The following is a 10,584-nucleotide window of genomic DNA, read 5'->3' on the forward strand; positions in this document are numbered from 1 at the left end:
ACACGACACCAATAGGTGTTGTGCGCAAACAATAAGTCCCATTGATTTTGAGAGTATATAAACTGCTGTAAACCATTCATTTGGTTATGAAGTGTTGGGTTCAGACTTAAACCAGTTAACCCTAAAGAGTGCTTAGGATTTGCATTAAACTGCAAACCTAATAAAATACCATTGGATTACATATAAATTTATTGTACTTTTGTTTTTATTATTATTATTCAAATAAATACTGTTATATTCATTTACAATACGGATTACAATTTATTTTAACTCAACGGTGAGTCGTCAGATTTGGACGGTATCTGTTTACGGATAGATACCGGTTGTGTTTCATTAGCTCGTATCGGACCGCTGAGGCGTATCAACGGCTACGAATTAGTGTAACACAACGCATGTGGTGGCTAAAGCGGTGAGATTTACTCAACTATTACCGGTAGCACAGCTCTTTAACTGGAGTTTTGCTTACATTACCTGTTATACACCGTCGGTAAGGTTCTTTAAACAGAACCTACCGACTCATACGCAAATCCAAGCACAGTGATGAGTAGACTTTTAAAACAAAGTCACTCTTCATAAATAGGGCTTAAAGGTCCAAAAAAGATCATAGGCCTGTGCATACCGAGGGAATGGTAGCGCAGCGCTTTTGTCAACAGAGGATGTCGGTTTAAAAGCTGACACTAATCCTCTGATCTTCTCACCTCACATGGGAGGAATGAGAGCCTTGGTTTAAACCGGCTGAGGGGTGCGAATGACATGTAATGATCGCTGTGATTGACTTAAACGAGTCAACACCTAACTGAGTTCTTAAACTGGAACTCAAAATTTCTACGTCTATCAACTGCAAGGGATGGTAGCTGACAGACGTGTGGACTAAGGACGAACCCAACACTTCATCAAACAACGGCTGTTTKTCGACACTCGAGGATGGCTAAACAACAACACCCGACATTTAATAATAAACACTCGACTAATATCTAATAAYAAAGWCCCGACTAATAATAAACACTCGTTACCATAATAACCYTTATATAATGTTGGGGGTATAAACTAATGAACTAATAATTACCACTAAATCAATTAAACTATTGGGGGATAATTGCGCTATAATGACTCATTAAAGCTCGCTGTGATTTAAAAACTATAAATGTATTCATTAAAATATAACCATTATTTTTATATTATGTTTATAACAGATGTCTAATAATAAATCAAACAGTGACTATTCTATGGATTCGTATGGAAACAATCAACGGACAAATGATGCCAACAATAATGTGCCGCTTAATAATAACTCAACTAATAATTCAGTGAACCTACCTTATTGTGAACCGTCAACTTCGCGAATTAATAACCCAATCGTTCCATATGATATTGAAGTAATTACCATCTCTAGTGATTCAGAAATGGATATTGATAACGCTGAAGAAGAGATAACACCTGAATACTTTTTAAGCACATACAGTGATTATAGACATCCAACAAATCTGACAACTCTAAGAAATAATCTATACTCCGAGTTAATGGCATATGAATGTTACGACGACTTCTATGATTCAAATGATGCGGATGACGAGAATGATACAAGCAATGCAGATAATGTAATTGAAAACGCAACAAACGAAGAAGACGCCGAAGTAGTGGACACAGGAATTGCGGATGAAATCAAAACAGTACTCATTGGTATCAGAGATAACACGGAAATAAAAAATGAGCCACAATTGAACCACCAAATAGGAGCAGTAGTTAATCAAACACCAGCAACATATTATGGACAATCAACCGACGATGTATTTATCGGACAAAACAGTGAATTTAATTTCAGTGTACCATTTGGCTCTACTTTTGACGCGTATAACAGACTTAGATGTTCTGTTAGTACCTTTAATACTGGATATCAAAAACTTTTTATTGGACTTAACTCTGGACAAATTGCAGCATTTAATAACGGATCACTAAGACCAATATATTTTAAACTACAACAGAAAATGAACGCACCGATAAAAATTATTAAAAGTGGTGTTAAAATTAATCACATATTAGCAGCGACTGACAACACAATTGCATATTACAATGAATTAAATGGACAACAAATCTACTCTCACACATATAAAGTTGGTAAAATTATTCAATGAATGTCACCGTAAATTTGTTATTATCACAAAAGAAAAGTTTACACAAATTGACGAATTAATATTTAATGACAACATCTTAGTGAATGTACGCTACGCAACAGGTATTGCAGGAGAGGCCGAAGGGATCGCATTTGATGCATTATCAAAACATAATACATCGAAAGACGGACAGTCAATTTTATTATTAAAAACGGACGAGAGAAAAGTGCTACAACTTAAAGTTTATGAAATAGAAATTACTGGTAATGTCATCAAACAAAAGTTTAAAACTCCTGTCGTAATTAATGGTAACATAGCAGCCGAACACAAAATGGTGGTAACAACGAATTATATTATTTTGGCAGAACTGTTTAATCCAGATGTTCCAACAACGACTTCAAGGAATATTCAAATCTATCGAAACGATACACTCCATAAATGTCTTAGTTGTACACTTGGCGCACCAATAAGAGATATTGTTTGGAGCAAAAATTATCTTCTTTTAATAACTGAACTAATGCAAATTGACATAATGAACTTAAATGATTTGCAAAGAACATACTTGGTATCATGTGAACGACCTATTATCAAAGCAGTAATAACGTCAAACAACAATCAAACAACAAATGAATCACAACTGGGTATTTTATACTTAGGAACTGATTCAGTAATTCGACATAAAAACCTTAAAGACTTTTTAATAACTAAAGAAACAAAAATGGTGGAAGTCAACAACCGAATGATGATAGCGCCGCCAAAGGACTTGGGAATGATAAGAATTTCAAGCACCGAATCTAAATTATCACCATATTATTATAGAGTATTAGCAAACTATTATAATATAGAAATAAACGATTTTGTATATCACACTGTAACTGTAGATAAAGAATTAATTTATATAATCATTGTTAGTATCCCAATGTTAAACATCAAATTTAGAATTGAAGGACCGACAACGGAAGCCGTTCGCGAAGCAGCAGCTGTTCGATGTCATAAAGAACTTCAAATAAAATTAATAGATTCTCAATATTTATTTGATTAATTCAAAATACTTTTTGTAATATTTATTTTCAATTTTTAAAAAAAATTAGTAATAAATGGTTTATGCAATTTAATAAATAGTCTAATATTAATCGACATAAAATAAATCAAAATTATTAAATACTGTTTTCTAATTAAATACTAATTAAAATTTATTTAAACACTAATAATTAAATGTAATATTTATCCAATATGGCGCTAATGATGGGTGTTCGCTTCACCATAACAACTGAATCTAAAGAAGTAGTTGGTGCTGAAAATTAAGAAACTGATTATAAATAGAAATAGGAAATTAACTAACGAATAACCTACGACAAAATTTTAAAATTTGAAATGGAAATATTAGAGAATAATTAAGTGAAAATCAATTTCGACAAAAAGAGATTACAATTTAAATAATAAAGGACTAGAAAACAAAATATAGTCAATTTAATACACAATTAAGATGACATCAGGGGATGATGATAACATTTGATTGATCAAGGATTGCGGAGATAACGGAAAAGATTATGATGTCAAATAATCGTCGATTTATAATGGTTAAAAACAAGAATTAATTGATAACAATCTAAAAGAAATCATCATAATCCATGAATAAAAAACTTGCAAAGGTTACACTAAAAAAAATTATTATATGGACTATTACAATAAAGACAAATGAAAAGAGATAATCATCTAACACGGTGGACAACAAAAGCCAGTAGACAACTAATCAAAATGAAAATCGCGATGGATTAAATAAAGGATAAAATGACACATTAACATCAAATGACAAATAAAAAAAATGACACGATGGACAATGTAAATGAAATATTAATGAAGACAATAAACTTACAATGAAAACTATACTAAACTAATGTTATTTAAAAGGGTGTCAATCAAGTGATATTAACTGAAAAAAATGACAATAAGAAAAAGAATAGGTCGACATATAAAACAGTGGTCGAATAATGAAAACAGATGTCAGATAGGGACGACTGATCGATATAAGTAATAGATTAAAGTCTATGAAAACAATTACTGAAATAATAATGAAAATAAATAAAAACATGTCTATTGATAATGACTGACAAAAATTTGACAAAAATGGTAGACAGACTAAATAATTAACAAAAATGGTAGACAGACTAAATAATTAACAAAAATGGTCGACAATCAAAAAGGATGACAAGAGATCATCGGAAAGAGTAATTACTGGTCACTAAAAACAAAATGTGACGGAATAGTCAAAAAGAAAAATTATATATAGAAAATAGTGGTTGTCAACAGATCAACAGGAAATTTGGAACAAATGACGTCAATGGAAACTACTGTCGAAAGGTGTTGTAAAATAGGAAATAACCGAACAATTAAAATGACTGATAAAAATCATTATGAATAGTGATGTACAAAAATGTGTAGATTTTCATAATTCAAATATAGACAGATCATATAATCACATAGAATTAACAGTGGATAAACTAAACAGAAACAACATACGATACGATATAGTCAACGGAAAATTCTATAAACTAAACAAATCAATAATAATGTAGTGACAAAATAAATAGTAAACAATATTTTATAAAATACTGGAATATACACAAAATTAAAATTAAAATTTAAAATAAATTTGGACAATATATAGAGATAAATAATTTATACATTGTAAATGAAAGTATAGTCGACAGCATTCAGTAGTCAATGATAAAGATAAAAACACATGTGGAAGAAATTTGAAAAGAATTAATCGATTAAACAAATTAAAACGCTACTTCACAGCGTAACGGATTATATTGCAATATTAGAATAGATGATTGGATCAGCTGAAGAAATTAATTACAACAAATAATGGATGGATCTCTGGAAATGAGTACATAAATACTACAAAAAAAATTCCGATACTTTCAGTTACTTAATAAAGAGATCGATAAGCTGAAACATTTGATGAAATCATCTGATTAATTGGATCCAATAGAGATTAAGGATAAATCTCAATGAATAAGTTGTTAATGGAGTCAAAGCAAATTACGTCATTGTACGTCAAGTTTATACTGTGTCTTTAAGTAATTTAAAATTGAATAGCACTATAAACTTATTTTAGTGGCCACTGGTAATGTCGGGGACATTGAGTAAAATCTCGGATAGATTTTACGGATACAAGTTCATTGTTATTTAAATGTCGTTAAATACAATTATTATCTAATAAATCACATTAAAATCTAATAACAGTTATAATCTTTAAAACTACCAAAAATACAGAATATTATAATCACAGTTAATAATCTATTTAATAAAACAGACAATACAGTTCAAAATTTATGTTAATGACAGTTTAAAGAGAAATAGTTAAAATCATATCGGATGAATGGACTTGGGATTTGGAAGAAAAAGTCAAGAACTTTAAAATTGCTTTGAGCTCAACAAAAAATAAGACTCCATTACACTTAAGAATTAGACGGTTTGAATGACTTCCGTCTGGAATAAGGCCTTCTGTATGTTTCGTTATCGTGTTAACGAATCACGTTATACAGGATATGCTGATATGCTCCGGTTTGAGCATATGTTTGCGCAAACGGTTGAAGAAGGGCTCGTTGTTTCAATAGACAGAACTGATCACTCTTGTTATTGAAACCATATTTACTAATAAAACAATTTACAAAAATTATGATGAAAACAAATATTCAAAAAAGCTGATACAAAGAATACAATGGATAACTTTAAAGTTAAAAGAGAATTAACTGTATTTGAGCCGTACAGTGATGTAAGGAGGGACAATAAAAGGTTAACAAAGATAGAATAGTCGACATTCTTGATGTTAAAAGAAATTATAAACAAAACGAAAAGTAAAGACATCGTTGACTAAACGTAATCGAAAAAGTAAAGATTACTATTACTAAAGAGACTATTAACGATAAGGATAAGGACAAGAAAATATCATCTAGAATGGCCGTTATTGGGATACTGGGGGACGCCTTAGCATTCAATGACAGGATTGGATTAACATGAGACATAAGAAAAGATCACAAACGAAATAGAAAATGGTTATTGCAAGAAACGTCAACAACAAGAAAATCAACAAAAAAGGATTAGTCAACGCGGTCTTTAAGATGATGACAATCAAGGAAAACATCAGCGGACAACGCGAAGAGATGGTTGTTTCTGAGGACAGAAACGTTTTAAAGTGAGGGGAAATGCCTTATATTAGCACAACAAATATCAGTAATAACTGATATTGTTGTGCTGACCAAACAAAATATTTTTAAATGTTATTAAATAAATACTGATTAGAAAATATAAATTAAAATACTGATAATAAATATATGTACTTAAAGTATATGTAAATAATACTACTGTTAGTAATACTGTATAGGTTTTACGGCATATTTATAGTTATTAATACATAAATACATAATACTGTTATTGTAGTTATTATTAAATAATACTAAAATATTACTTATTGTTTTAATACTATTGTTTTAATACTTAGTTATAATATTGTTAAGTGATTGTAAATAGTACTATTTGGCAATTAATACTAAAAGGATATAATACTGCGGTATAATTATTATTATTGTTATTATTATTACTATCACTATTATTATGATTATTATTATTATGATTATTATTATTAATGTCATTATTATTATTATTGACTATTATTATTATTAATTGTTGTTATTAATTACTATTATTATTAATATTATTATTATTATTATAATTGTTAATACAGTCATGTAAAGATGTTTTGTATAGGGTCGGTGCTGCCATCTATTGATGGTAGTAGACACTATCAAGACTAGAGTGTGTAACGGGAATCACGGTTTGTTCCCAATGGGAATAACCGTGATTTTCCCGGGAAAACCGGGAATGTGTTGGGAGTAGGGTATTAAAATACCCGACACAAATCCTAACATATTCCCGTCTATAATACAAAATATACAACACTATTTTTATTAAGTGGGTTAACACCTAACAGAAACATAGGGAATATTAAGGGAATATATAGGGAAAATATAGGGAATTTTTATGGGAATATTTTATTAATTAATTAATTTCTTTAATACTTATTGGGAATTAAGTATAGTATATGAATTTATATTAGGGAAGGCACGGCATGTTTGCACACGACACCAATAGGTGTTGTGCGCAAACAATAAGTCCCATTGATTTTGAGAGTATATAAACTGCTGTAAACCATTCATTTGGTTATGAAGTGTTGGGTTCAGACTTAAACCAGTTAACCCTAAAGAGTGCTTAGGATTTGCATTAAACTGCAAACCTAATAAAATACCATTGGATTACATATAAATTTATTGTACTTTTGTTTTTATTATTATTATTCAAATAAATACTGTTATATTCATTTACAATACGGATTACAATTTATTTTAACTCAACGGTGAGTCGTCAGATTTGGACGGTATCTGTTTACGGATAGATACCGGTTGTGTTTCATTAGCTCGTATCGGACCGCTGAGGCGTATCAACGGCTACGAATTAGTGTAACACAACGCAATATATAAAGTCAATTAACTCCTATTTTATGCACAAATATATATATATATAATACTTACTTAATATATATATATACTTATTATGTTTTACTGTATATATATATATATATAAACATAATATGTATATATATATTAAGTAAGTATTTTGTTGTTGTTGTTGTAAATAATGTAAAATTTTTTCATAAATAATTTTTTATATTTAATAATAATAATAATAATATTCAGCATATTATGTATGAAAAAAACACAATTTAGTATTTTTTTTGGTTTTAATATATTTATAATTTACTAGTATATAATGAACTAATTTTTTTAAATTAGTTTTATTTAATATATACATATAGAAAGTAAACTTAATATTAATATAATTTATCTATTTTTTATGATGTTTGAAAAAAAATTATTTAATCTCAATATATTATCAAATTTCAATTAATTTTGACTTTATATTTAAATATACATTACTATTATATTTAAGAAAAAATAATTATAATATATAGAAAATATGTTTAATAATAAACAAAAATATTTTAACTAAAAATTGTAAATAAAAAATATTTATATTCATGTTTATTATATTACAATAATTTTTTTTTAGTTTTTAATACATTAAAATATATTAGGAAAACATTATTTTTTAAAAAATAAATATTGTCGTAAACATATATATTTACTAAATAAAAAAAATTCAATTAATTTTTTTTTATTTCAAATACTATTATTTGATATCAATCTAAATAAAAAAATTTAGTTTCACTCATTTTATTTATTTTTTTGTTGAAAAAAATAAGCAAACAGTTAACAGTTAAAATATATTGCTCAGGGTAAATCCTATTTTATTTTTGTTGTTGCTGTATATGTGTGTGTGTGTGTGTATGTATGTGTGTGTGTGTGTGTGTGTGTGTGTGTGTGTGTGTGTGTGTGTGATGTTGACTCAACTAAAAAATATATTTATAGACAGTTAGAGATAAATAATGTTAGAGAGAGAGAGAGAGAGAGAGAGAGAGAGAGAGAGAGAGAGAGAGAGAGAGAGAGCTTAATAGTATTGAAAATATTTATTCAGACATAAAAATGCTTTAAAAAAATAAGATTTACTTGTATTGTAATTTTAAAAGGTAAAGATTAGTACATATATATATATACAGTATGTGTGTGTATGTGTGTGTATGTGTGTGTGTGTGTATGTGTGTGTATGTGTGTGTATGTGTGTGTATGTGTGTGTATGTGTGTGTATGTGTGTGTATGTGTGTCTATGTGTGTCTATGTATGTATATGTGTGTATGTGTGTATATGTATGTGTGTGTATATGTGTGTGTATGTGTGTGAGTGAGTGAGTGAGTGAGAGAGAGAGAGAAAGAAAAAAAAGAGAAAGAGTGACAGAGAGAGAGAGAGAGTTTGAAAAATGTTTTAATTCTAAATATAAATAACTATTTATTGAAAATCTATTATCCGTTAACTGGAATTTAAATTAAATAATAAATAAATTTTAAAAAACAATAATAATTATAATTTATATATAATATTTATTTGATTTAATAATTTAATTTATAAATTTTTAGTAAATAATAATCAAATAAAAATATGAAAAAATTTTTGGCTAAAAATATATTAATTTAAATTATAAATATTATAATACTATAGTATAACACATTGTATATTAAAATTATTATTATTATTATTGTATTATAAAATACTCAAAATTTAATTAACTATAGTTTTATACAATCTGTTTAGTGTTATAATACAAATATATACAGTCAGTACTAAATAAAAATCAGTATACATTGTATATAATATTTTATTATTTTGGATTATAAACACTTTACATATAAATTATATAAAATATATATACAGTATATATTAGTATATTATTAATATTAACCATTGATCTCAACTTTTTTTTCAGATAAATGTTATAAAACTGTTATAACAATTATGATTACATTAGTTGTAATACTTTTTATAGTTTATACAGATTTATTCACTGGTGTATGACTAATATAGTGTGTAATAGTGGGTGAGTGGGTGACTACACACACATATATATATATATAAAATAGGATATAGACAGATATTGATAGCTAAAAATGGCTAATATCATTGATCATTATCAATCATAGTATAATATTTTGAGATTTTACTGTATATATCATATATGTATATATATTTTAAGTACAGTATATGTTATGTACAGTATTTACATATTATATCTAGAATATAGAGTTATTGATATATATAAATATATAGTTTATATTTATAGAGTATATAATTTATATACTGTATATATATATATGTGTACAGTATATACCGTATAAATATATTATTTTATATTTTGTTGATAAAATTGATTTAAATATTTTTATGTACTTATAGTTTAAAAGTATATATATATATATATATATATCAATATATATTTATATAAAAAACAGGTGATACATTAACATCAAGTTGATGATGATAAACTTGCCAAATAATAAATGTATAATTATTTTTTTATGACAATTTTTATATTCAAAAAAAAATAAGTTATAATATTTATTAATTGAAAAATTAAAAAAATTAAATAATTTTGAGGTCTATATTATCAAAGTGTGCCAACAATTTAATATTAGATAACAAAATAGATATTAAAAAAATATTAATAAATTTTAAAAAAAATTATAGTTATAAATATAGCAATTTATTAATTATATTTTGTTGCAAAAAAAATTTATTATATATTATTATATCATTTACATTAGTAGTAGTAGTACTTAGTTTATACTGTATATATATATATATATATATTAATTAATAAATAAATTGCTTATACTTAATTTTATTATTATTATTATTAGCATCATTATCCATAACTAACATAATTATTATCGTTTTAAAAAAAAATAATATATATATAATATATATTTATATATTATATATACAGTATATATATTTAT

This window comes from Oppia nitens, unplaced genomic scaffold, assembly GCF_028296485.1.
Source record: "Oppia nitens isolate AA-2021 unplaced genomic scaffold, nextdenovo-longstitch-racon4-pilon3 scaffold11_pilon_pilon_pilon, whole genome shotgun sequence".
Taxonomy (NCBI): domain Eukaryota; kingdom Metazoa; phylum Arthropoda; class Arachnida; order Sarcoptiformes; family Oppiidae; genus Oppia; species Oppia nitens.